Genomic DNA, 27,146 nt, shown 5'->3' on the forward strand with positions numbered 1-27,146 from the left:
CTGCCATAGACTTGGGGCGCGGTGGTGGAAGCTGGGCGGGGGTAGGGTGCCCTGGGGCTGGTGTTGGGCGGGCCCCTCGGCGGCTCCTCCCCCGCGCCCGCCTCCGCGTGCTCCCGCCACCTCCGCGGCCTCCGCCACCGCACCAAGCCGCCTGGCAGCCGCCGCCAAACTTTCCCCGGAGCCAGCGCGGGTGAGTCGGAGCGGCGGCGCGGGCAGGGGCGGGAACCGGGTGGCGGGCGAGGATGCGCTCAGACTAGGCTCTGAGCTCCTCGCCCCCGCAGGGCGGCGGGGATACCCCGCAGGTAGCCGCACGAGGTGGGCGCGCCGGTACCTTGGCGACGGGGGCGACCTGGGTAGGATGGCGGAGCTGTGGCTACTGCGCCTGGACGCACAAACACCTGTGGCTTCCTCCGGCTTGGTCCAGGCGCGCCGGTCCTCGTGGGCTTCGGGACTCCTGGGCCGGAGGGCTGCCTCTGGGGCTCCTCGAGCTTCCTGGAGGGGTCTGACTTTGATGCAAACGGTGAACCCAGCCTCAGGGTGGAGGTGCGATCTCCGTGCCAAGCTCCGGGTATCCACTATCTTTCAAATCCTCCTGAGTCCCCAGGACCCAGGTACTAATATACCCACTCTACAGAGGAGGAAACTGAGGCTAGGGGAGGGAAAGTTGTGCCGCAGAGAAGAGCCTTGAGCCTAAATTGGATGGATCCAAGCTTCTTAGGTAGGTGGAACCCAAACCAGGTGTCTGGGTATGAGAAGCATCTGAACCTGCACTCCCTTCTTTCCCAGCTGGCTGTACCATCTTCTGGCTGTACCAGAAGGGATCCTTTGGGGAGAAAAGGGTGGATGCTGTGGCCAGGATGTGGATTATGGTGGCAGAGGTCCGTGGGGGGGGGGGCTGCCCTTTCGGGGAAGGGTTGGGGGATACCAAATTCTGGGATTAACGCCGGGTTGTTCTGGAAGCAGAGCACAGCGGTTCTCTACAGAAGCCACCTTTTGAGGCGCTTGCTAGCCCGGGGATGCTCCAGGCAGGGTCACTGCCCTCCGACAGGGGGCTCCCATCTAAGACCAAGTGGAGCTGAGGGAACCGGCAGTATCCGGCTAGAAGATTCCCCGGGCTGGGGTACTTGGAGAGCACATTCCGTTGTTGGGGGAATGTTGGAGGGGGGCGGGGAGAGGGAGGGCAGGAACCTGAGCGCAGGTGAAGTGTGTCACTGGATCATAAAGAGGGCAGGTGGGGCTCTGACAGGGAGGACTTGAATGCCCCCCTCTTGGCTTTGTTCCTGGGACCCACCAGCAGCCCAGCCCTTGGAAACAGAGGAAGAGCCCACTGGAGATGATTATGGATTAACATAGTTTATCCAGCAGCCATTCAAGGCACCAGTACTGAGCAATAGGTGGAGACTCAGAGAGGTTAAATAGATTGCCTAGAGTTGGCCAACTGGTCGGTGGTGGAGTGGGGATTGATTGGGTACCAGGCTTGCCTGTATCTTGGACTATCAGTGAAGCTCAGGTGGCAGATGGAACCTCACTCAGGTCCTTCTGTGCTGTGGCTGATGGCAGTGGAGATAAACAATAGAGGGTGCTAGGCAACAGGGTCCACAGCACCCCTGCTTCTGCCTCCTGTAGGTCTCTTTGGGTGGGTTGCTGCTACTGAGTTCCTTCTTACAGGAATCCCTGCTCACCCCGCGTTGATATCCTGCTGTGATCTGGGGCTAGATGGACCTTCAGTCCATGGCCACCTCACTACCCGCAGAACGTTGCGCCTGGTGGAGGACAGGGTTTGCCTGATGCTGTTTTCAAATATGACAAAGACCTGAAAAACCAGCAGGTAGCTAGGTACCACCCATCTATAATATCAGAGCTTGCACAGAGGCCAGAGCTGCCTGCCGAGGTCCCCATCACTCCCCAACCCCCCAGAACACAATCTAGACAATCAAGGCTTGAAGGGGGTCCCCGGCCTTGATTTGAGTGTGGTGGGACAGTGTTTATATGTGGATTTCTCCCCTTGCACACTTTCCTTTCTAAAGCCAAGGAGTGCCTGGGGCTCTTCCTCAGTAACAAGGCATTTGTAGGTGCATTTCCGGGCCCAATCACCTGCTGTCTCTTATGCGCCATCACAAGCTGCTCCACCTGTTTATGTCTCCCCATGTTCCGAATGGAGGTGTTTGTGGTTCCTTCCTCTCTGGGCTGGTGAGAGCATTCAACTGTGTTCACATTGACAGGGTGCTGCAAAGGTACCTTGTAATTCACCAGAGTACCATGTAAGTGCAGCTGTTGTCACTGCCACCCGGACAGCCTCAGCACAGCAAACCTGTGCACCCCTGGCCACTGCCAGACATGTGCTGCTTTGGTTTTATTTTGTGATGCTGGGAATCTAGCCCAGAGCCTTGTTCATGTTACGTGAACATTCGACCACTGAGCTACATCTCCAGACCCAAGGACCGCCCCCACCCCACTTTCTCACCTGTAAAGTGGGGCAGATTCAAAAGTCTTCCTGCAGCCCCTCATTTTAGCAGGTAGAAGACTCCTCACTCAGCCAGCTCTGCACCGGGTCCTAGGGAAGCCCCAGGCATTGCCATTATTGTCACGGCTACCCCGGCCTGACTCCTTCACCTTGCAGCCTGAACTTTATGCTTTTGTGTGGTGTGGATCGGAGCAGTTTTCAAGCAGATATTTTCTAAAAGGAAGTGGCCAGGCTGGGAGGGACTGGGGAGCTGGAGGACAGAAGAAGGTGTTTCCTGTCTCTCAGCCTGGATTTGAACCCTGTGGTCATTGTCTGGGTTCCCCATGGAGAGGCAAGAGTCGCTTGACGATTTCAGGGTTAGAGGGCATGCGTGAGGTCTGTTTCACAAGATCTTTCCGCAGCTGTCCCAACAGAGGATACCAACCATTGCCTCTGAGCATGTGCAGCTGGTTGTGGCGATGCTGCGTGCCTTCAGAGGTCTGCAGGCTCCCTCCCGGGGAAGCACACGCAAGGTTGAAGCCCATTTTCATTCCTTAGAACTGAATGACTATGGACTCGAGTATCCTCATCTGTGAAATGGCCATGAATCTTCCCTGTGTCTGGGATTAACTCTGAGATAGACGGACAACAGAAAAGAAAGGAAAGAAAAGAAGAACCAGCTGAGTGTATAAATGGCAAAGAATTACATGCAATTGTAAATAATTCTCATTAGCATTCAGACTGGGCGTTAGCTGTAATTGCTCCTGATCCAAGATGCTTTATCTGAAAGCTGTACCTGGCAGAGGATCATTCAAGCCTCAGTCACCCGCTGCCCTCTCCTTTCACAGTGACGCGGAGCATTGCTGAATCTTGGGATGTAATTATAACAAAGCGTCTGCATCTTATAAGTGACTCACTTCTGCCATTAATGGTAGCAGAAGACTCAGCTACACTCTATCAGGGAACAATGCTGCTGATGCTGCCCAGGGAGGGGGTGGGAGGATGCCTCACCTCTTTTATGCACTCATCAACCCCGTGGTAATTCTCTGCTGATCCTGCAGGAGGATCACAGGGACTGAAGCTGACAGCTCTCACTTGGCCTGGTGGCTTGCTCACATGGTGAGGGGCCATTGCACCTTGCTGCTGTTAGATGGATGTGTGTTAGCAACCATGGTGCCATTAAAAAGGAGGGAGTGGAAGTGGGAGATGAAAGCAGTTCTGGGGATGAGTTGAAAACGTAGCCACTGGCGTCCGGTGGAGCTGAGTTTGGATGTGGGTTCTGCCACTTTGTTAGTGAGCTCTGGGTGGGTTCCCAACTAGAGAACGACTCTTGTAGAGCAAGGACTTGGTCTTGTTAAGTACCCCCATTATATGAGGGGCACGATGGCTGCCTAGTGGAGAATTGAACCTTGCCTAGAATCTGTAGAATGGAACCAGATAAGACAACACCTTACCTAGTGTTTGCTATGAGAAGTAATTGAAGAAATGTTATTACCCGAGTAAGGACTCTGTGATGCCTTTGATGACAAATGGATGGACAGAAGGGAGGAAGACAGGTCCAGGTTAGGAGACAGAATATTAGTCTCTTACGCCCAGACTACAAAAAAGCAATCGTACGGGCCAGAAGACGGTCCTGTATTTAGTCAGCACTACAAGAGTGTTTTCACGTTCATTTGCTCCTGACCCAGAGGCAGGAATCCCTGTCCTTGCTTTACCGGTGAGGAAACCGAGGTTGACGGAACAGTGCAAATGCTTGTAGCTATTTCTACAGACAAGATCAATACACACCAAAGCCCGAGCTGAAAAGCAGTATGAAAAGGAACCACAGGTCCTTCTATGTTGTGGCTGGAGATAAACAATAGAGGGTGCTAGGCAATAGAGCTCACGACACCCCTGCTTCTGCCCCCAGTGGCTCTCTTTGGGTGGGTTGCTGACATTGAGTTACTTCTTACAGGAATCCCAGCTCATCCCGTGTTGATATTCTGCTGTGACTCAGGGCTTGCTGGACCTTCCATCCAAAGCTCCCCAGCTCCTCTCAGAGCATTGCCCCTGGTGGAAGAGTGTTACTCTCTATTGCCCTCCAGAGGGTGGAAGGGGTAGTGTTGAGACTTCCATGAACATTGTATCTCTTTTCAAGGCTGGGTTTCTATGACTACTTTTAACAGCCCATAGTGTGAATTCTTAACTTTCTCTTGATGACTCAGTACATCTTTTGTTAGCTATACTCCTTGGTAGTTTGAGGCTGTTGCATCTGTTGGACATTTATATATTTTAAATTAATGTTCTGTTTGTTTCTTGTTAGGGAAATACATTTACAATTTGCAAATTGATTTTGCACCCAGAAATATTTGCCAAACTTCTTACTAATTAAAAACTGCCTTAGTTGATTCTTTAGAAAGCATGGCATATACAATGATAGGAGATACAATGAGCAATTTCATCTCTTTCTTTCTAATTCTCTCTTTCCTCCTAAGACTTCAGTATGGTAAATGAAAGTATCCTATGGGCATTGTGCCTCTTGCTGGGGCTGTGTAGGAGCTATTCTAATTTGAAGATTAAATATAGATTGACTCTAAGTTTGTGGTAAATCACTGTGTCAGGTTGAAGAACTCCCTTGCATTCCCAGTGTCTAGTTTTTAGTTATTTTTAGTTATAGATGGAAGTAGGCATTTTACAGATGCTTTTCCTGCATCACTCTGAGTGATCACATGATCTTTGCCCCCCTCTCTTGGCCTGATAAACAACCTTGATTTTTGCCTCTTCGGCAGAAACCCACTCTGCGTCATCCTGCAGCATCTCTGCTGATGATCTTTTAGCATAGGATTGTGATGCGAGTTTCCAGTGAAATTCCTGATGGTTTACTTATTCAAGCAAGTATTTATCAGACTTTGAGTGGTTTAACCTTTTTCTGGGCTGGCAGCAGTTGCTGAAGCAGGATGCTGTTCTTCATGGGGTGCTTGCTGGAGCTCACCAGTGGGGAAGAAAGCCAAGCTGGAGGTCACGGGTGAGACACACAAGTGGAGGGTGGGGAAGAAAGCTAGCTCAGCCAAGGCTGCCAGGAACTTTCCAGCACTGGGAGACTCCCGCCGTGGAGGACAGAAATGCCCAGAGACTGCCAGCTATCAATCCCGAGCGACATGGGGAGAGCCAGCCATGCACATGGCATGAGAGGTCTGCCAACCCAGGACCCCAGAAGGGGGAGATTCAGCCCCAAGTGAAGCCCAGTGCTTGTGGGCTGCAGTTGAGTCTCCTCCCGAGCCTGCCGCAGCTTCAGGCTGTGTGCTGGTGATTCATCATTCCCCCGTGGCCAGAGACTGAGGAACTTGACTTCCTCCCGCATCCATCCTCTTCTAGGGGGTGGCAGGGACTCTCTCCAGCATGTTTTACAGGACCCCGTCCCCCCCCCCCCAGTGACCCAGTACTGTGTCTGCTCCTGACCTCCCTCCCACACTCCTCTGGGTAACCAGATAGGGCTGAGATTCTCAGCTGGAATCTTCTCTTGGTCTTCTTTGCTGGATGTGCCAGGTCCTGTACTAATTTGGATCCTCTTTCATAGTCACTGTAACAACACTATGGGTGGTACTTCCTACTTCTCCCAGATGAGGAAAGGCAAGACTTCTAGTTGATTATCTCCAAAGGTTTCGTCTTTCACAGTAAAATGATTTGCTTTTTACCTATTTAAGCAAGTTTTCTTTAGGCTCCCCGTTCTGTTTACTGAATCCACCTTCCTTCCTTATCGCTTCTCTCTGTTGCTTCATGTGTCAGAACTGGATCCCTTTGTGGAGGAGAGCCGCAAATAGAAGCTGCACAGCTCCAGAGGCCACTGCTAGCATCGGCCACACTGGACACTGGCTGGAGGCTTCTGTCTGGGCTGTGGTGTTGTATGTTTGTCCTGCTGGCCTGAGGAGTCAGCAGAGGCAGGAAACAAGGTGTCTGCAAAGAGCTTGACCAAGGGGAGCCTGACCAAGGAACGGTTGCCTCAGGGATCAGGGAGAGAAGAGAGCATTTTTTTTTTTTGTCCTACCTGAAAACAGGGGTGAGATAAGGGTGTTGTTTATCGAGGAGCAAGCACACATAGCACAGAGCCTGAGCATACAGTCACACTCAGCCTCCCTTAGAGGCAAGGTAGGGAAGGAGTCAGGCAAGAAACACCTATTATAGGTCTCTGCAGCCAGTGGCCACTGTTGGCTGGGAAGAGGCAGACAGGTGGACGAGCAGACAGCAAGTTCGTCTTCTGAGGTCCATGCAGGCAGAGAGGAGATATGGAGGAGTGGGGACCAAGCTGCACATTTGAGGGCTGTTTGTATAGTGTGTATTTTATAGCTACCAAATGTATTTTATAGCTACTAAATGTCTACCCAGATGTATTTTATAGCTATCAAATGTATTTTAAGCTGCCAGATGCCCGCCTTTCTAGGCAATTTCCCTGTGGTTTCTTCATTCAGCTGGGTTTCTTGCATTTGTCACAGGCTTTGCTCTGTTCTTGAAGAGGCTCTCTGGTCCTCGTTAGGTAAATGCACACTGCTGTCCTTTGCCCTGAGCTCATGTGAAGAACAGAGCCATGCCCCGGCTCCAAGGCTTTGAATGGGACCTGTCCCCAGGGGTCTCACTCACTGTGGTTTTTGTGGTCCCAGGGACCTTTCTTTGGGTAACTAGGCTCCAGCCTCCCTGGAGGGTTGCAGACAGCCCTGCTCTTTCTAGTGTTTCCCAAGGCTCTCTGTATGAATCTGGGGGAAGGATGATCCTGCATTTAAATCAGGCCATTCCCATCTCTCCCTGAAAACAAGAACATTTGAGGCAGAAAAGGCCAAAGAGACTGTCGTATACACAGACTCAGCTGTACAGTGCTACTTGCCAATCCAGCCAAGGGTCAGGGCTGGGGACATAGGGCTCTGTGTTGGTCCCATCACCTTCCAGATGGTGTTCTGGTAAAATGCCCTGGCTTGTCTGTGTCTTGTGCCCTCCCTGTATAACGGGCTGTGTGACAGTATAGTCTCATGCCATATGATACTCTGGGCAAAGATAGACGTCAGTGTCTCATAGATTACAGTGAGGCAGAGTAGACATTGTCACCACAGGAGGTGACAGTTGTGTGTGTTACTGCTGTCAGACTTTCCAGCGGGATAGAAGTGACAACAATAGACTGCAAGGCCTCGGTTCATGTGCTTATGCCTTAAGCTTTAGCAAAGAGTTTACAAAGTAAAATAATAATGATGATAATAAGGGGGCCCAGGTACGATAGCTCACGCCTGCCGCACCGGCACTAGCAACTGAAGGTGGTAGAGTCAGGAGTTCGTGGTCATCACTGGCTACATAGTGAGTATGAGGCTAGCCTGGGAGACAAGAGGCCCTGTCTCAAAAACAAACAGACAAAACCCAACCACCTCCACCACCAGTTAAACACACACACACGCACACACACAAACACACACACCTGGCTAGAGAAATGGCTCAGGGGTTAAGAGCATTAGCTGCTCTTGCAGAAGACCTGGGTTCAGTCCCTAGCACCCACATGGTGGCTCACTACCCCCTGTAATTCCAGTTCCACAGGACCTGATGCCCTTTTCTGACCTCCAGGGTACACACATACATGGTACACATCCCTACACATCAAATAAATATGTTAAACATTATAACCAGTCTTAGAGACTTCCTGTATAGTTTTCTTGGAGTCTGTGGCAGTGACGAGGCCTTTCCCTAGATAGACTTTACAGCTGATGACAGAGTAGCCACTGCCCTATAGGATCCACCCACTTTAAGAGCAGGAATAGGGGACGTCTTTTTATCCAGTTTCACATATTTTGACTGCTCCTTTTCTATATCTGGATGCTTTTTGATTCATTCATTCATTCATTCATTTGTTAATGATGCATTTTTCTCCTTAAAAAAAGTTTTTTGAGTTTTACCTGTATGTCTGTCCATGTGTGCAGTACCAGAGGAAGAGGTCATCGAATCCCTTGGGACTAGAGTTGCTGAAAGTTGTCAGCCGCCATGTGGGTGTTGGGAATTGAACCCAGGTGCCCTGCAAGAGCAACCAATGCTTTTCACTGCTGAACCATCTTTCCAGTTCCTCTTTATGATTTTTTTTTTTAAAGCTAGAGCTCACTCCATAGCCTAGGATGATCTGGAACTTTCTCTGTAGCTCAGGCTGCCCCCACCCTGCCTCAGCTCTCCAAGTGCTAGGGTTCCAGGTGTGCAGCCACCCGCCACATCAGCTTAGACATGTCCAGATGTGAATACTTAGAGTTGTGTCCCTGTCACCGGTGGTATTTGGAACACTCTGGGCTGTGCTGATTCGTAGCCAGGGGCAACGGTTCATGCCATATAGCCTGGGTCGCTGCAGCCTCTGCCACTCTGGTGTGCTCGTGCAGCAATGGAACGGCCTTCCAACGAGTGTCTCATAACGAATTCTGTCGCATCCCTGTCGCTCAGTGACGCCCAACAATTTACTGCCAGGATCGTTTATGAGTATCAGATGAGTCATGGAGCTTGAGAGAATTGATGTTTGAAAAGCATCTACAATAGGGGCATAAGTATATTAAATAAGCCGATTAATAAACAGCCACATGGGACACCCCCTCCCCTCCCACAGGAAGTCAGCCCTCCTTGTGTTGGGCTTTTAATTTGTAGAGGTATGGTCCTGTACCTGAATGTCAGAAAAAGTGGCATTTGTGGGGAAGCAGCTCAGAGACCGTGAGCTGTTGGGGAGAATCCTAGTGACGGTTGCTGAGACTTCCCTAAGGGAAGGTTCTAGGGAGTCATGCTGGAGCCTAAGGGCATGTGGGTTTGGTGGTCATCGGTGAGGTTTCTGAGTCTTATCCTGGACATGTTTCTGTCTGAGACCAGACAGAAAGCGTCAAATCCCCTGGAAATGGGAGGGGAGCCTGTATGGGTGGTGGGAAGCCTCTGGAAGGGCAGTAAGTGCTTTTAACTACTGAGACACCTCTCCAGGCTCCCTCCAATCTTTAGCTTGCAAGAAAGCATCTTAATCTCCTTGACCCCAGTTTCCTCATCTGGAAAAGGGGCACAACAGTGGTACTCATCTGACAGTATTATTGAGTGCCTAGTGTCCCAGGTCCTATAAAGGCCTGCACTTTCCCATCCCCAAGTCCCCAGCTGTCTCCTCCTCAGGGAGGCCTGCTCTGCCTCCCTGCCACCCCCAGCAACCTATAGGATGGGAACATATCTTCTGGCACCCCTTCATCTGTAGTGACCTTATTAGCAGCCGGCACCTCGTAGGCACACAAAACCTACCTAATGCAAGCTGAAAGGTAACAGGTGGCTGCATAGCCCACCACAGTGTCTCTGCTTAATGTAGGGCTGGCACCAGGCCACTCAGACTGTGGAGCTGAATGGCCGGTAGTAGGAAACCCTGGACAGAGCCAAGCTGTCTTCACTCTTGCTTTGGGAGCTCAATAAATATTTGTCGGTAATTTATCGATTGATTCTCACAGCGCCTGGCACCGGGCTTGACTGAGGCCCTCCATTAGCAAGTCAGGAACACGAGATAGAGATAGATGGTGTTTCCTCCCTTGGTTTCTCCTGTAGGGGGCTGGGTGAAGAGTAGGCTTTGCCCAGTCACAGCTCTGTCCAACTGAATGAAGATAAAAAGGCCAGGCAGCTGGAGAACAAAATGTCACTGTGATTGCCAATCAGCATGGCTCGAGAGTGTGGCTTGAAGGCAGAGCTGGCTGGGCTCCTGCCCAGGTGCAGTGGTGCTGAGGATAGCCAGGCGGTCCCTCTTTCCTTGGGGAGAGTCTAGCAGCCTGGAGGCTGCCCATCAGGCTAGCTCTGGCTGGATCTGTTTGCACAATTCCTTTTAGAACTGTGTGAACGTGTGTGCATGTGCGTGTGCGTGTGCGTGTGCGTGTGTGTGTGTGTGTGTTTGCGTATATGTCCAGTTCTGTGGAAAGAAGTAGAAAAGACGGTTAAGATTAGCTAGGGCAGGGAGGAGTGGCAGTTGAGGTGTCAGGGACTGGCTTATTATCTGTGTAAGCAGAGGAGGATGGAAGAAACAGGGTCCCTGGCCTTTTGGGGCTCCCACCCCATTGACAGAGGCAAAGAGCCGAGCTCTGGGCACTGAACAATAGGGCCTTCCCTTCCTGAGGTCATCCTGTTTGCCCATCCACTCTGGGAGGGGAGCATTGAGGCTGAAGGCTCTGACTGACATTCCTGAGCAACCAGCAGACTCTGGAAAACTGTTGTGGAGGGCCAGGCAAGGGGAGACTGGTGTGGAGAGAGGGAAGCAGGGCAGCTCTTAGGAAGCAGTGCATGAGCACTGGGCAGGCGTCATGGTTGTCGCCTGCTGTCATTGTTGGAGGCGGCGCTGAAGCTGTGTTCGTTACTAGCTCAGACTAGCTCGCTGTGCTTGTCTTGTTCTTCATTGTGCTGACTCAGTCCTGGGGTTTTGATTTTGCACCTAGGATAGAAGAGACACTCTCCTCATGGGTGGAGCCTCTGCCGGGAATTCTGAGTTCTGCAGGCACAATGCGGTTTGCCCACTTGGGGGAGCTAGGAGTGGTGTTCTCTCTCTCTCTCTCTCTCTCTCTCTCTCTCTCTCTCTCTTTCTCTCTCCCCCCCCCCCCCCCGGAGCATATGCGGGAGTGTGCTTAGTGAGTGCAGTCTGTGGGCTGGACAAATGGAGTTAGGCCCCTGAGAGGTATGGTAGCTAACCAGAGACATCCTTCCTGCACTTCCATCCCCATAGGGGACAGGTGGCAGCATCCCACTGATTGCCAAGTCTGTTCCCTCCACTCTCCCTGCCCCAACTTTAGTATAGACCTCATTGTCTCTTCACAGGACCCCTGATACCTGCCCCACTGCCTCCTAAAGCCCACTGTTATCACCTGACTATTCCAGGGTAGAATCTGGCCATGTCACCTCCTGTTCCAAACCCAGGGATGACGTCTAGGGCCATTATAAGGAATGAACCCTTGACTGAACCAAGAGAGGCATCTGTGATGGATGCGCTGGCAGGGGATGAGAGTCAATGTCAAAATCACACGGGCGTCATGCACAGTGTCCTGGTTAGTTTTGTCAGTTTGACATACGCCAGGGTCATCCAGGAAGGGGGACTGCCAATGTACATCAGCCTGTGGAGGCATTTTCTTAATTGATTGATATGGGAGAGCCCAGCTCAATGTGGGTGGTGCCACCCTGGCTGGGTGGTCCTGGGTGTTTGAGAAAGCAGGCTGAACAAGCCACGGGAAGCGAGCCAGCAAACAGCATTCCTTCATGGCGTCTGTTCCAGTTCCTGTGTCCAGGTTCCCATCCTGAGTTCTCACCCTGGTTCCCTCAGTGATGGATTACAAGGCTGTAAGCCGAAATAAACTCTTTCCTTCCTAAGTGGCTTACGGTGGCAGTGTTTTATCACAGAAATAGAAACTTAATAAGGACAGAAATCATAGACAACAGAGTACCCTGGTCACAGGGCCCACTCTGACCAGGCCGCTTGGTAGCTGTGCACAGGAGAAAGTGCTTAACCATCTACTCAGCACCCTCACCTGTGGGACACGAAAGAGTCTACATCTCATGGCGCTGGGTGGGTGGTAGGCACTCTGCTGTCTACACTGCCAGCCCGTGCTGGGGACAAGGAGCACTTGTGTTTGCTCTGATCCAGCCACGTGACACATAGACGCAGCTGCTTTCTCCTGCTTTCTAGCTGTAGGACTCAGGGTACGTGTGTCCTCTTCCAGGAAGCCTACCCTGATCACTCCCAACCTGGGTCAGGGTCTTCTCTGGCCTCGCAGCACCCCTGAACCTGTATCTGCCACACACATTATTTCTTACTGTCGCCATGTGTCTCCCTAAGGTATGAGCCACCTGAGGATGCAGGGCTGTGACCGGCTCCTTGTTATATGTTTGACATCCATCACAGCGCAGGGAAGATAGTAATAGTTAGGAGGTTGTTTAAGAAGTGGATGAATGAGTGAATGGGGGAAGATGAGCAGGACTTTGAAACATGAGACTTCCTTGAGGAGACCGAGGAGATGGGCCATTCCAGGTGGACGGGGCAGAGCACTCGGGTTGAGGGGTTGGAAGGGTGCACCCCGTCAAGGATGTATGTTAAGGTGCCCCTCAGAGGGTGACTTGGGAACTTAGCAGGAAGTAATGAAGGGGAACAAGATGGGACAGGCTGGGACGCTTTGTGTGGTGAAAGGAATGTGGCCGTGATGGGGTGGGCATAGTGGAGGGAAGGAGGGGCTGAGGAGGAGTCCTCCACATCTGTCTGACCCCATGGATCTGCTGAACGCCTCTGTCACATCATGGATTGTTTATGAGTTGACAGGGGTAACTGACTCCTTCTAGGGCCAGGCTGTAGAGTTTTGAGAGGTGAAAGCTGGAGGTCCAGTTGTGTGGTTGATTTTTGCCAAAAAGAAAAAAAAACTTTGTGTGCACAGAGATGCAGTGTTCACGCCTCCCTTTTAACTTCCTCACCACGGAGGGTTGCAGGCATAGGGTGTGGGCTGCAGGCATAGCGTGTACCGTGCATGCTAATGCGGTGTCCCAGCGAGTGTCCCTCAGTTCTGCAGGGGTGAAAATTATATAGCGTCCTCCTCAGGTGAACTTTCCCCCAACGTGCCTCCTCTGTGGAGGCCTTGGCTGGAGTAGTCAGATGCCAATACAGGCCTTTTGATGGGAGACTTCCCTCTGAATCCTGCTTGTCTGAAAGCAATAGGAAAGACAGTGCGTGGGCCAGCAGCTGAGGCTCACAGAGCTTGGTTAGGGGTTGGAGGTTGTTTATAGGTATCACAAATTCTGCGCACTGAGGACCCTGAACAGCCATGGCCTGTGGTCCTGACAGGTGATAAAGCAGACGAGTAACGAGGACACAGGGAGGGGACAGTGCAAACAGAGACTCAGAGACTGAGTGACTCACTCCGCAGTGCACAGCTAACGAGGAGCCAGGCTAGAGTTTGAACTGGGATCTCCTGCCCCTCTGATGCCACATGTCTGGTGCAGTGTGGGAATGGCCACGTTTAGCCCATCCTTACAGGTGGGAAGTCAGGCCGCTTTGATCCATCTAACTCTTTCCTAATGATGAAAAGTGGATGCTTGCAGGAGCTGTGTGCGTCACCCATCCCTTGAGCTCCAGACTGCGTACTTGATTCTGGGTGAGCCTGATGTTGCTTGTTTCCTGATACGTTCGTTAGAGGCAGGTAGGAGAAAAAAAAGGCTTCACAGACCAAGTAAAACCAAATACTGAGCATTGGGTAGAAGTGCAGCCTTGGAGTGAGTGGCAGACGCAGAAAGACACAGGCTTTGGAGTGACACTGTGCTGGCTTGTTCTGTTAGTGTCAAGAGCTAAGGGTGGCCAGTCCCATGCTTTTCTGTGACTGGTTTGGGGAGAAAGTCCCGCAGAAGAGAGCACTTTTGCTGAATGCGGGCTGTCCTTTTTATCTCAGATACAGAGCTGTACGTCGGGCTCTGAATGCCACTCTGAGAACACTTGTTTTCAAGTTGAGCATCTCCACATCCATGCTTCCTGGGGTAATTGCCCTCATCAGTCTCGCCAGCATCACCTGACCCAAGGCTGGGTGATAATGGCGTGTGCTGAGCATCTCCTGGGAGTTGGGCATGACGCTAGGCATTCGAGTGTCTGTGCTCTGAGCAACTCTGTAAGGTTGGGATTGCTGTTCTCACATCTGTGGGATGAGCTGGGAGTTGGAACCTGATGAGAGGATGTTAGGCCATCAGGGGACGTGTTCTTGAAGAGACAGTAGCACCCCAAGCCCTTCCTCTCCATTCACTGCTTCCTGGCTGCTGTGAGGTGAACAGACGGTGACTTTGAAGTGACAGTTTGTGTTCCTGTCATGATGTACCGTGTCAACACAGGTCCAAAGTGCCAGAGCCAAATGACCATGGACTAACACCTCTGTGAACCAAAATATCCCTTGTTCATTTTAAGTTGATTGTCCCTGCTGTTTTTCCACAGTCACGGAAAGCTAACTGACACGGAGAGTAAGTTCTCCAAGGCATATCCTTCCTCTGTTGGTGGCGGTGCTAACCCTGGAGCCCAGGTCTCCTGACTTCTTGCGCTTTTTCTCCCAGGTGTGCCAAGTAAAGTTTGGAGTTCAGAGCATAGGCTGTTTGAGGTCCTGGGTACCGTTGCTTGCCTGGCCCATAGCCAGCTCTTTCCTGCTGTGGCTGGTCTCCATCCTTAGCTCCATGCTTCTGTTGCCTGCATGGCTTCTCACCTTTCTGCCCACTTATAGCCCATGGTTCCATTTCACTGCATACTTAGACAGTGATATTAAAAATATTTTTATTGTGATGAAATTGATCTAAAGTGAGTGGATGTTGTCAAATGGACCACAGCTGCACTTGCAGCATCCAGGAGGCTAAGACAGGAGGATCATGAGTTTGAGGACAACCTGCAGTAGAATAGCAAGATAACCACCCCCAGCTAAAAAATGGTAAATGTTATGGGTGTATGGTTTAAATCTCACCAAAACTGCTTAAAAGCAACTAAAAGCACAGATGAAGGCTCCTTCCAGGTGTCCCCTGCCATGGCCCTGCAAGATAGGCAGATTCCACTTGCTGGGGTTGGGAAGAGCCACAAGTATACATTAGGCTTGGGCAAGTGCTGGTTGCCCAGATGTGGGGACCTGAATAAGACCAAACACAATTTTATCACACATGGCAGACCCTGTGGGGAACTAAGGATCCATTTACAGCTAGGCAGCCCTTCAAGACCTGTCATCCTGATGGTCTCCCCCCTCCCCGCCCCCCGCAGTAAGGGCTTTCTTCTCCAGTGCCAGGGAAGCGACAGCAAGAAGACCATTGACTGTTCAGCTCTCTGCTCCTGTCAGCCTTTCCATCCCTCTGCGCCTGCTTTCTGAGTCCCTGCTCTGCCCATCCACTCCTGCTCTGGCCCCTGGGCTCCCTGCAGGAGATGAAAGGCTCCTGCATCCAGGCCAGATGCTAACTGGCTGTCATTGCTACTCTGTGACTTCTCTTGCCTCACAGTTCCTGTTGTCCCCTAGCTTCTAGGCTTACAACTTCTTTAGTTCTAAACCTTGTTGGTCCTTGATACCTTTATCCTCTCTTCTGTTGTCCCATGAGATTTTTCATTTTGGATGCCTGCTGACTGTACTGTCTCTTGGTCACGGTCTGTGACCCTGGGCTCTGCAACCCCACAGCTTTGCATCTCTGATCTGGTTTTCCCTCCTGTTTGCCAAGGACAACTTGGGCACACAGTTTATCCCAGCCACACCATATAGAACCAGTGGATGACTATGACTGGCACTGTCCCCAGTGACTAGGGTGACAGAGCTATGTACTAGGCTGTCTTCCAGAAGAGCCTTGTGACCAACAGGCCTCATTGATTCTTTAGACTTCAGCAGTAGAGACTATTTCAACACCCCTCTCCACTTGGTGTTGGAAACCATTCTGAGTGATGAAAAACAGAGCAGATTGGACAAGAGGTTCTGCCTGCCTAGGGCTTTGTTCCTGGAAGTGTGCATGTGCCTGAAGGGTTTAGGGGTGAGAAGGAGCCCGCAGTTAGTGTACAGTATAGTACTCGGGAGTGAGCAGCATGAATACAGGAGGGTCCCTGACGTGAATAGATGTGTGCACTGGGGCTGTGAAGTGCATGACAGCAAGGACTTGGGTCCCTGTCCTTAGGAATCTTGCAGAGAGTATCAGAGGAACCTTTCCCCAGCTCCTGCTCAAAAAGCATTTCTCTAGAGATGAGTATCCTCTAGGGAGTCCTTAAGAAAGGTAAGTTCCTATGTCCCACTTAATCTTGCAAGAGGTCAGCAGGTGCCACCAAGGACCCTGGGAGATAATAAAGGGTCAGAGGTCCTCTAAAAGCAGTCCAAGCAAGCTTGGGAAGCCCCTTCCTCATCCTTCAAGTCCAGCTCTACCTGCCTCTCCAGGGTCCTGGGCTGCTTGAAGAGCAGAGTCATTTCCCTGGGGCCAGAAATATGGAGATTGTTGTCAGAATGGCTGATGTGAGGTCCCTTTACCCAGAGAGTGAGAGGTGGGCGTTTGGATTGAGTGTAGCCTGGAGGAGCACTCCTGAAGGAGAATATTCTGGAAAGGGGCCTTAGAAAGACCCTGGGGTGGAGGTAGTTTGGAATGTTCTAGAGAGAGTAAGAAGGCCTAAGTGAGTAAGTAATGGTGACTGGGAGAGAGCAGGCCTGCTGTGGAGGATGTGCCTGGCTGTCGTGATGTGTTGACTTTCGTTCAGATGATGCTGAGAGCTGCTGGGGGACTCTGGGCCACCAGCATCAGGACCAAAGGTGGTGTGAAAAGCATCACTCTCTCTTCATTCGTCTGGAGCCGTGAAGAAAGGAGGCATAGAGTGGCAGAGTGACACTAGGGTTGACGGCCAGGTAGTCAGGTCAGAGACCATCATGTGACCAGAGGCCATGAGAAGTGGTGGGCTTCTGACATTTCTGTAGGTAGAACTGGATAGCATGACCGCCTCTCTGAGACACCTGTCCTCTCCTGGTTGGAGTAAGGAGTAGGGTAGGGCACCCATACAGAGGGTGCCCTGCAGGTTAGACCACCCTCCCCCCTGCAGCCTATGCCTCTACTCCTGTGTGCTATCCCTGCCAGCATTCTGAAGGAGACATCTCGTTGCCGGATGCTGTCATGGAAACGAAGGGATGGGGAAACAGGAGAGGCCCAGAGGAGGGATGGGGATGGGAGAAACGTCATCTCCTTGGTCACCCTGTGGCCCACTCTCCCCAGCTCATTGTATCGGGTGACAGCTCCGAGGAACCAAGTTGGGGCAGGCAGATGGAGTTAGAGAGAAGACAAAGGCTGCTGACTGAACTGGGGAGAGTAGGGGCCAGGGCAGCCTCCCATGAGGTCAGGCATAGCTTTGCCATTGACTTTCCAGGACTCAGGCAGACTGGGGCCAGTATGTGACTCATCTGGTGACCCTGGCACATCGGCCATCACTCCTGTGCTCAGTAAGAGCCACTTCCCTTGGCCACCTTCAACATGTCATCGAATGGAAGTTTCTGATCATCCAGTGCCCTCGTCACGGTGTGCGGACAGGAGCTGTGCTGTGGCCTGGTCCCCTCAGCCAAGCGTCCTCTGTACCTCGTTCTTTTCTGGCACCTTCTGCTGACAACCAGTGTCTTCCCTTCTCTAGGCCGACTCGCCGCCCAGCTTTGCTGCTCCTTCCTGTGTGTCAGCTGTATAATATGGGGGGCGGTCCTGGGAATTCACACTCTGTGATACTCATTTGAGGAGAGAATAAAGCTTTGAAACAGTCTGGGGAGGCCATTGTCTTTGGGTCCAGATTCAGCCCAAATGGGTGTCGTGTTTCATCCTTGATCCCTTTTCTATGTCCCCTTTTATAGAGACTGTCATTTGAGAAGAAAGTCATGATGTAACTATTGCCAGAATTATTAGCTCTGGGGGGTTGAAGGGGAGATTCTGAGTTCTAGTCCGGTCCTGAGGAAACTCCTACAAATCCTTCAATACCCTAGCGCGGTGCTAACTCTTATTTGTAGTTTCACGTCTTACCTAGGCAGAATTGGTTGGCCTTCCTTGCCCAAGAAATCTCAAGGCCTCTGGCACAGTCTCAACAGCGCTACATTGAACCATCCTGACTGGACCGTGAACTCCGCAGGGCAGATGGATGGTGTTATCCTAAGGATCTCAACCAGCTCTTGATGGAGAACAGATTTTGTTGCCTTCCAGGGACTGCTCATGTCTTAACTGGAGGTCAGGATGAGGGTCAAGCTCAGAATACCCTGGGCCTTGAGGAGCTATCCTCTGCTCGTGTGGCCCCGAGAAAAGGAGCACGACCTTGGAGTGTGTCACCCGTGGCAGGAGGTAAGCCCCACTGGGGCTGCCCTCAGCCTAGGCTTGTGTAGGATGGAGAACATCAACTGTGCGACAATGAGCAGAGACACCAAGATGAGAAGAAAAGCCATTTCCATCTCCCCAAAGCCCGTGTGCCGTGAGCTCTAAGTCTGGAGGCTTGTCTGAGCCAGGTGGAGTTCCATGGAGGTTCAGTCCCAGGGATGACATGATCTCCTGTGTTGATGACTGGGTTGGGCCTTGTGGACAGGACCCTGGCCCATCCAATGGGCTCTCAGGTCAGTGCAGAATCCTGAGAGGCAACCCCACAAGCCCAAAGCCCAAGGATTGACCCAGGGCTTTCCAAGGCCCAATAGTTGTAGATGATTCAGGAAACGATATGGAGTCTAGGGAGCTCCTGGCTTATAGATGCCCTTCTGCCTACTCTTTCCATCCCAGCATGCAGACAGGAGCTATGCCTGGTTCCAGTGCTTTTAGTTATAGTTGTCTGAATGAACCTGGGGGAGTCATTTACTTAAGCAAAGGCAACCTACCTGTGGCTAAACCACCAGGACTATAGCATGCCCGCCCCCAAGCACCCATTAGCTGCTGGTTAGTTCTGAGGGATTGCGAGGCCTTAATGAACGCAGACCCAACCATCTGAGCTGTTGATGGATTTAGTTTTTTATAGGTCTTAGCACCAATTTTCTTGAGGCCCATCCATTACAGCAGCCACCAGAACAACATTCCTTTATATGATGGAATAATAGTTTATCACCTGGCTATGCCAGTTTTGGACCATTCATCCATCCACTGATGGACATTTGGATTATCCCTACTTGGTCGTCATGGACAGTGCTGCTATGAATGAGTTTTGGTACAAGCCTGTGCTTTTCTATGGAATTTCTGGGGCATTTATGCTTAACATAGCTGATGTTTTCATGGGCCGGCAAGTGTTCCAAAGTGGCTGTTTGCACTTTGTGAAGGTTCCATATCTCCACGTGCTCCCCGCTTGCTGCCGTTGGCCACTCTGTGTGTGGCACTGGTTTGCAATGGTGGCTCGTGATACGGGGCATCGTTTCATGGGCTAAGGGTGATGTACGCATCTTCACTGGAGAAGTGTCCACTCAGATCTTCTGCTCATTCCTTATCTGGGTAGTGTGTCCTTTAATGGTTGACATATAAATGTGTCTTCCAGTTTCTATGTTGTGACACCCCCGTTCCCTTGCCTGTATCTTTCTGTGTCCCTTAGAGTGGAGACAGAGTGTGGGAGGGGCCTGACTCAACAGGCAGCTGTCGTCACTGATGGAACATTCTTTAGTTCTCAGACGTTTCCGGTCGGATCAGCTGTCTCATGGCACCTAGTTTGGGCCTCTGCTACCTGCCCATTTCCTAGATGAAGCAGTTTAGGCTGGGGAGGGAAAGTTAGTGACTCCCAGTGTTCAGAAATGGTTCAAAGAGATCTGGAGTAAACTGGCTGTTTGCCTCGGATAAAGGCCTCCCTCTTTGTACCTCATCTGTATGATTTAAAGTCGGGAGTTCATCACATGACCAACCTGATGGAGCCACTGTAGGTGAAAGTGCCACCTTTCCACTCCCTACTCAGCCCCGCCCCCAGCTAGGTGCTCCTCTCTGCTTTGTTCAGATATAGAAACCGGCATACCAGCTGAAGTTTCTTCCCGAGCTCACGTCTTTGATCTGAGAGACTTCCAGTCCCAGTGCCTGCCATCTATCTTCTCCACTGCCACTCCCAGGACACACCCAGGCTTGAGAACATTCCGAGCCCTTTCCTCTCTCACTCCCTTCCAGTGCTCATCCTTGATCTTTGGTTTGGAATTCTAGTACCTGCAGAGGAAACCTGAGGAAGAGGGAAGGTCTGCCCTCATCTTGAGACACTGTGCCCACCCATCATAAAGCTCTGATGCCATCACACCCAGCCCAGGCCACCTTTGCAAAGTGACAGGGGCTGAGTTAACTGAGTCCTGAGTCTGAGGGTCCCTTGGGTCTGTGGGAGACGTTATGGAGGTCAATGTGTCTGCACTTATATGATGAGGCTGGGGAGGGATGGCCTGATCCAAAGCAATCTTCAGGCAGGAGTAGGATACTGGGTAGTGTCTAGAGGTAGCAGGGGTGAGGGTTGCCCCAGCTTGCATGGGAAGGTGCTTCTGACCACTAGTGAACTCAGACTGGGGGCTTCTGATCTTCTGCTCTGTCCAGTACCTTCCTTGAGAGACTTACCTGGCCCCAGAGTTCCAGATGCACAGGGGGAGGGATTGAGACTAGACCAACCCAAAGGTGTGTGTGTACATGTGTGTTCATACACACGTGTGCACAATACTCCCTCACCTGACTTACAGGTCTGGGTACTCTGCTCCCCTTTCTGTGTCCAGGGATAGATATTTCTGATGAAACCTAGGGGATGCACCCACCCTGTAGCTCAGAGAGGCCAAGAGACATCAATGGAGCTTGCATTTCCCAGAGCTAGGGAATATATGCTACCTGCTCTCCAGTGCCTCACAGGATGCAGCCATGCTCCTGCCTGGGTGCTGACGAACAGACACTTAACTTCCAGTAGATTGGGATCCAGAGCGCTGGGGTACAGAGATTAGAACACAAGAACTGGGGTGCAGCTCAGTGTCAGCAGTTGCCTAGCAGTCAGGCCTGTACCCCACCCTAGCATAAAGGTGGTAAGTAAATTAACTGGTTAATCAAGATAAAACCCGATAGTCCTGACCGCAGCCAATCTCCCACCAGAATCCACCATAACTCACAAGCTAATCACTAATATAACAGTAGCAGTCCCACTCAGCGTGCGTTTGACCAGCATTGCTGCAAGTGCTGTATTGCATGCATGAATCCCAGTCTTCACACAACCTACAAGACAGATACAGTTACTGTCCCCATTGTACGGATGAAGAAATTGAGGCACAGAGAGATTGAATAACTTCTTCCGAGCCACACAGCTCAGAAGGAGCCCCAGTTCACCCTGAACACAAGCTGTTGAGTTTTGCTGAATGCCACCCCCTTTTCTTAAACAGGCAGGGGAAGTGCTGCCTCCTGCCTTGCCTGTGTCTGAGGCCAGCTTTCCCCAGATGGGTACACATGGTTCCCAGAACAACAGCCCTTCTCCAGGAAGCTTTTTCTGGTTTTTCAAAGGAGTTGATGGGTTCTTCTCTGCCCACTGCCACACTGGGCACTGCAGACAGTTTGTGTACTGGGACCTTTGGAGCAGTAACAGTCTCATCTGCTTCTCTGTCCTTCCTGGCACCTGCTGTGAGCCCACTGGCTGTGAAACTGGTACCCCAGAAAAACTGGTACCCCAGAAGTGTTCACTGGATGGACACTTAGCTCTGCCCCCCCCCATGCAGTGGACCTGCTAGTCTAGGGTCGGATGTGTTTAGTATCATGTGGCAGGCTGAACCTCTGCCCTCATCCTGCTGCCCTCTGGGGTTTCCTTCTCTACCCAGCTTCCCTGCAGCTTTCAGGACAGCAGAGCCTGGGTCCTGGTCCCTCCCAAGAAAGACCTAGCACTGATTTTAAGGCCTTTTTTTTTAAACCCCAGGGCTCTGAGGTCTAGCAGGGCTTGGAAGAGTCCCACCCTTTCCTTCTCCTGCCATGGGAGATCTGTGCACTTGGGGTGTGGCCACTACAACTTTAGATTTCTTGGGGCTGTCAAGGAGCTGAATAGCTCATTTTCTGCCAAGTGTAGCTGAAGAGGTAGACATCATGTGCCTCAGTATGAGGGAGGGTGGCGGGGCCACCAGCACCCTTAGACATTGTAACTGTCACTTCTCATCGCTCCTGCCCAGCATCTCCTGACTAAATGTTTGGAATGTGACAGTATCGCTGCCATTACCGTTTCATAGTTGGAGAAACTGAGGCACTGAGAGATGAGCCGAGTTAGCCGAGCAGTTAGTCTGCAGAGGCTGGGTCCAGTACAGGGTGGGCTGTGCCCTTCCCTGACTCTTGAGGGAAAGAAGAAGGACCTGTGTTTTACTGCTTGCAGGTGATGGTTCTCCCTGACCTGGGGGAGCAGGAAGACACCATCCCATCTCTTGTCTGGAATTAGGAGCCCAAGGCCACATTTACTGGATTCCTCAGTAACCCGAGAGGAGGAAGCGTTGTGAGGATGTTACCATGGTCACAGGTTCAGATGTTACCTGGGCAGGCTGTTTCCAGGTTCTTGACCTCTTACCCAACGAAAATAAGGGCTTACTCAGATTTACAAAAGAAGTGAGATGACATTATTCAGAGCCAAGCAATACAGATTAATTATCTCTAATACAGATTAGAGGTAAACTGTCATAATTGGCAGGGACCTATGAGTGAGGGGACTCATGGGCCCTGACTGTTGTTTAGGATTGTTTGATTGGATGCAAGAAGAGGAGTGGGGCGTGGTGATGGTGGTTCTATCTCCTGATGATAGATGGGGCTATGCATTTCTTTTTCTTGCTGTGCATGTCCCTTCCTATGATGCCTCTGATTGTGATCATGTGCACACACAGGCATCAGGTGGTAAACAGGGGATTCTCCTTAAAAGGTCACTTGAGGACAGAATTTTGCTTTATTGCACAGGCATCTAAGACCAATTCAGACTGGATTGGCGCTTCTATTATTTATTCCTGGGAATACACTTGAAGAGAAACTGTCTAAATCTAATTGTTACTAGAAATGGGGACGTTTATACTTTTGTTCCTAGATGGAAGTATGTGTAGCTTGATGTACTTTTAGGGGAGGGTCAGGGTTTATGAAGATACTAGGTGTTGTGGAATATTATTTTAACTAGGCAAAGATGTATTACATTTGTTTATGCTGCAGAATAGTTAACTCTGTAAGGGTTGTTACATCTGCTTATACTGCATTTGTTTAGCAGTATAAGGATGTGTGTTTAATTATGTAAAGATGTGTTCTATTTGGCTCACTTTGCGTGCCTAAGGTGGCTGATTGGTCTAATAAAGAGCTGAACAGCCAATAGCTAGGCAGGAAAAGGATAGGTGTGGCTGGTGGACAGAGAGAATAAATAGGAGAAATCTAGGCTCCAGAGAAGACCAGGAGGAACAAGAAAAGAAGTAGGAGGAGAGAAAGAGAGAGACATGCCCAGGGCCAGAAGCCAGGCAGCTGCCACCACCCAGACATAAAGTCAACAGGAAAGGAAGATAAGCAGAAAGAAAGAAAGAAGATAAAAAGTAGCCAGGTGGTGGTGGCGCACACCTTTGATCATAGCACTTGGGAGACAGAGACAGGTGGATCTCAGTGATTTTGAGGCCAAAATGATCTACAGAGCAAGTTTCAGCCTCCAAAAAACAAAAACAAAAAACAAACAAACAAAAAGAAAAGCTCTTGAGGCAAAAACATAAAAGATGAATTTAAGTTAAAAGATCTAGCCAGGCTGAGCATTCATAACTAATAATAAGTCTCTGTGTCATAATTTGAGAGCTGGTTGGTCACCCAAAAGAAAAAAGCCTGGTACAGCCAGGTGCATTTCTTGGATGAGGGCTGTGTGAGCACTGTATAGGTGAAGGATAAGCTTCCAAATACATCATTGAGAGGGAAGAGCAGTTGCAAAGCCCAGAGCCAAATAGAATCCCAGGCTAAACTATCTCCTGTGCTTGTGCACCTCAGGTATGACATACAATCTAAAACACAAACATTTTTTAGAAACTTCAACACTTAACATTCAAGTGCCTTTTCATCACATACTATCGGCAAAGTTGAAAGACAGATGAGTCTCTTGGAGAAAATAGTCATGAATGCAAATCACACCCTTGAACTAAATCTCTCAATGTGTAAAAGAATCCCTGCCAGTCAACAAAGGATCTTCCCCATTCCCGTAGGAAAAATGATCAAAGAACGGGGACGGAAAAGAAAGTGAAGGATGTCTCTCATGGAAGGTTGTCCCACCTCTTATGAGGAACAGAAACTAGAGGACAGTGAGACATGATTCTAAGCCTCCAGGGATCGCCAAAGAGTGCAAGGTTAAATGAGACATTCTGGTTTGGAGGTTGTGCAGCAGTCAACACTGTTGGAAATGCCAGCGCCACAGAAGTAGTACAGGTTTGTTCAGAGAGGGCACAGGGACTCACACAGCCTTAAAAATACAGGACCCATGCGTGCCCCATAAGTTCCCTACCCATGCAGGTCTGTCTTACAGATAACCGTGTGTGTGTTTGTGTGTGTGTGTGTGGGTGTGTGTGTGTGTGAAGCCCGGATGGTGCACGGGAGACACTGTAAGCACACACTGCAGGTTCTTCTTAAGCAAAGGCTTTTTTATCCTAAGAGCCTCACTGTGCAGCTGTGGAAGAGGATGAGGCCGAGTATGAGCAGATGCATAAGGAAAGAAAGGAGGAGGAAAGGGAGAGAAAAGCAGATCAGGAACAAAGAAAGAAGAAACAAAAGATGGAGAAAAGGGGTTAGAAGCAAGAGCTGTGTTCACGCACTTGGGTATGGGTAGTGATGCCCTGTGGAGACACTGGGCTGTGGTCGCAGATGCATCTGGGAATCAGACCTCCACCCCACCCCAGCTGGGGATTTTTTTTCCTCTAATGCTGTGGCTCAAGTGGATGGATAAGAGAACAAGGCAGACACACGGGACATGTTTACTGTGTCAGTTTCCCCCTCCCTTTGCTAGCCGTAGTTTGTCCTTTTGCATGCTTAATCTTGAACCTGCCCTCATGAAGATCAAGGGCAATCGTCATGTGCCAACAGGGTCTGATGTCTCCCAGTGGCAAGGATCCTTTACCCCAAATATTGAGAGAGGTGTTTTGGATTTTAGAATTCTCTAGCTTCAACGATATTTGCTTACCCAGTATGAGATATCTCCATGATGCCAGGAGATGTCCTATCTACCCAGCTTCTTATCCTAATGACAAAACTGCCCTCTGTTTGAGCCTCAATTTGTCATCTGTAGAGTGGGACATCTGGATCTAGTGTTGGATGGTTCCTGACCCTGATTGTCCTCTCAGGGACTTTCCAACCCTCCCCAGTCCTCTAGGAGCCCCTCAAGACTACAGATTTGTCAGGTTTGTCTAACTCCAGTCCTGTTTGTTTCTCAAAACTTGGGTTGGAAGAGCACCCCAAGGCCTGAAATAATCCAGTCTTTGGGTCTCTACTTCCCAGTAATGACCTAAGCTTCTTTTCCTCTGCTGGACAGAATTGCTTGAAAAAAAAAAAAAAAAGAGTCTTCCGTTTTTCTGGATGTTTTTGTAAAGGTTTGGGGGCTCCTGAGAAGCTGGGATGGCTCACTTGGAAAATCCACTGAAAAACATGCCCTTTGACTATCCTTTAGCAATAAAGGCTGTAGAGTAGAATTGAAAAACATTCTGGGGAGATAAAAGGGAAGCAGAAAGAGCATCTCTTGTATTTACAGCCTTCACCCACGACTGCTGCTTTTGATTGCAAAAACGTGGAGGACATTTAATTTCCTGGCTACAGTTTCCCTGAACACCTGTCCTGAGTGCGTTCCCGGCACTTGGGAGGCAGAGGTGGGAAGTCCTTGAGTTCCCGGCTAATGTGGGCTACATAGAGACCCTCTTTCGATGATGATGATGATGATAATGATGATACCTTTAAATGCTCAGTAGTGAGGTGATGTTTATGTAAATTATGGTAAATCTACCATATCAAATATCAAAATGATGACATTTGATAGAACTATGAAAATAGATTTTGTAGAATAAGCCCTGAGGTAGGGGGAAAGTTCACACTGCCTTTGTTGGAAAGCAGAGGATGTAATATCAAGACCATGAAAGCCATGGTGATAGCTGTGGTTTAAATAGCTACACACAGAGCTTCTATGTTTTTATAAATGAACATAGAGGAAATATACCAAAGTGTATTCAAATGTTTGCTTCTGAAAATAGTTACACTAATTCAAGGCTATTTTAATTTTCTTATGCCATTTTTTCTCTTTTCCATAACCATACTTATTTGAGTAATGTAATACATGTTTTTCCAAGCCTGTTCACATTTTTCAAACCAGATTGTCAGGCCAAATATTACTGTATAGTTTTATCATTTGGTGATGCCTTAACCATGAACTCTCACCAGGAGCTATAGATGTGCACTGCATGACCTAAAGAAGTTGGATAGATAAACTTGGCTTGGCTGCTTAAATTTCACAGGGGAGTTTGTTTCTTGCTTTCTTGAAAATGCATGCACACAGCAGTGATTGCCAACAATGGGTGTGCATCCCTTTGGCACACTTGGCAGTGCTGAGAGGAAGCTGCCCCACTGGTTGCCATGGTCCCGCAGTTGGCCATCCCACTGTCCCCATTGTCTGCATGCAACTAGCTGGTATAAGAGTGCAGAGTAAGAATCTGAAGATGCCAGACGCCAAATCCATGTCTGACCTTGAGTCACAGGTTCTAGCCCCATTGCGGATGCACCAAGAGCAAGACACAGATGAATTGCCTTGGCCTGTGTGTAAACACTGCATGGGAATTATAAATGAGCTTCTTGTATAGGCTTGGGCTCCATTCCCAAGGATGCTTCTGGAGCTACAAAAAAATCCTCTAATCTAGAGAGAACTTAGAAACTGAAGCATCAAATCCCTCAAGGTGGATCTGAGATCCCTGCCCTACCCTGCCCCTCAAAGCCAGGTTCAGGGCTGCACCGTTGCACATGTAGCCCAAAACTAGATGCTTAGTGAGCAACCAAAGGGGGAGTAAAGTCCACGGGAGGTACTGAGATGTGTCACAGTGGCGAAAGTCAGGGCAGAACACGTCTGTAAGCTCTTGGGAGCATGTGGCTGGACCTTTGCCTTCTGCGCTCAGGGCTCAAGGGCTCATCGGGAGTTCTCTAGGGTAGATGTACAAGATACGTGGTACCTCCCGGGGAATGTTCTTTAAACGGGCAAAGAAGAAAAACTGTGGGAGGATAGCTACAGTCCGAGCAGGAGGAAGTGTACTAAGGATGCTGATGTGCTCTTGATTGGTTTGGG

At 50.1% G+C, this 27,146-nt stretch overlaps 1 protein-coding gene across 2 annotated transcripts in view; it reads left to right on the plus strand.

Annotated features, from left to right (window-relative positions):
• Hrh1 (histamine receptor H1) overlaps positions 1 to 27,146 on the plus strand; it is a 161,689-nt gene that overhangs the window by 77,497 nt on the left and 57,046 nt on the right. Inside the window, exon 1 of one of the 2 annotated variants that reach the window (XM_041639045.1) lies at positions 161 to 190. The exons of the other annotated variant lie outside the window; for it this stretch is intronic. The gene's annotated coding sequence lies outside the window, so the exon portion shown is untranslated. Of the gene's footprint in view, positions 1 to 160; positions 191 to 27,146 lie in introns of those variants that run through there. 2 annotated transcript variants of the gene reach the window in all.

This window comes from Microtus oregoni, unplaced genomic scaffold, assembly GCF_018167655.1.
Source record: "Microtus oregoni isolate MIOR12 unplaced genomic scaffold, Mior012 000002F_ref0000024, whole genome shotgun sequence".
Taxonomy (NCBI): domain Eukaryota; kingdom Metazoa; phylum Chordata; class Mammalia; order Rodentia; family Cricetidae; genus Microtus; species Microtus oregoni.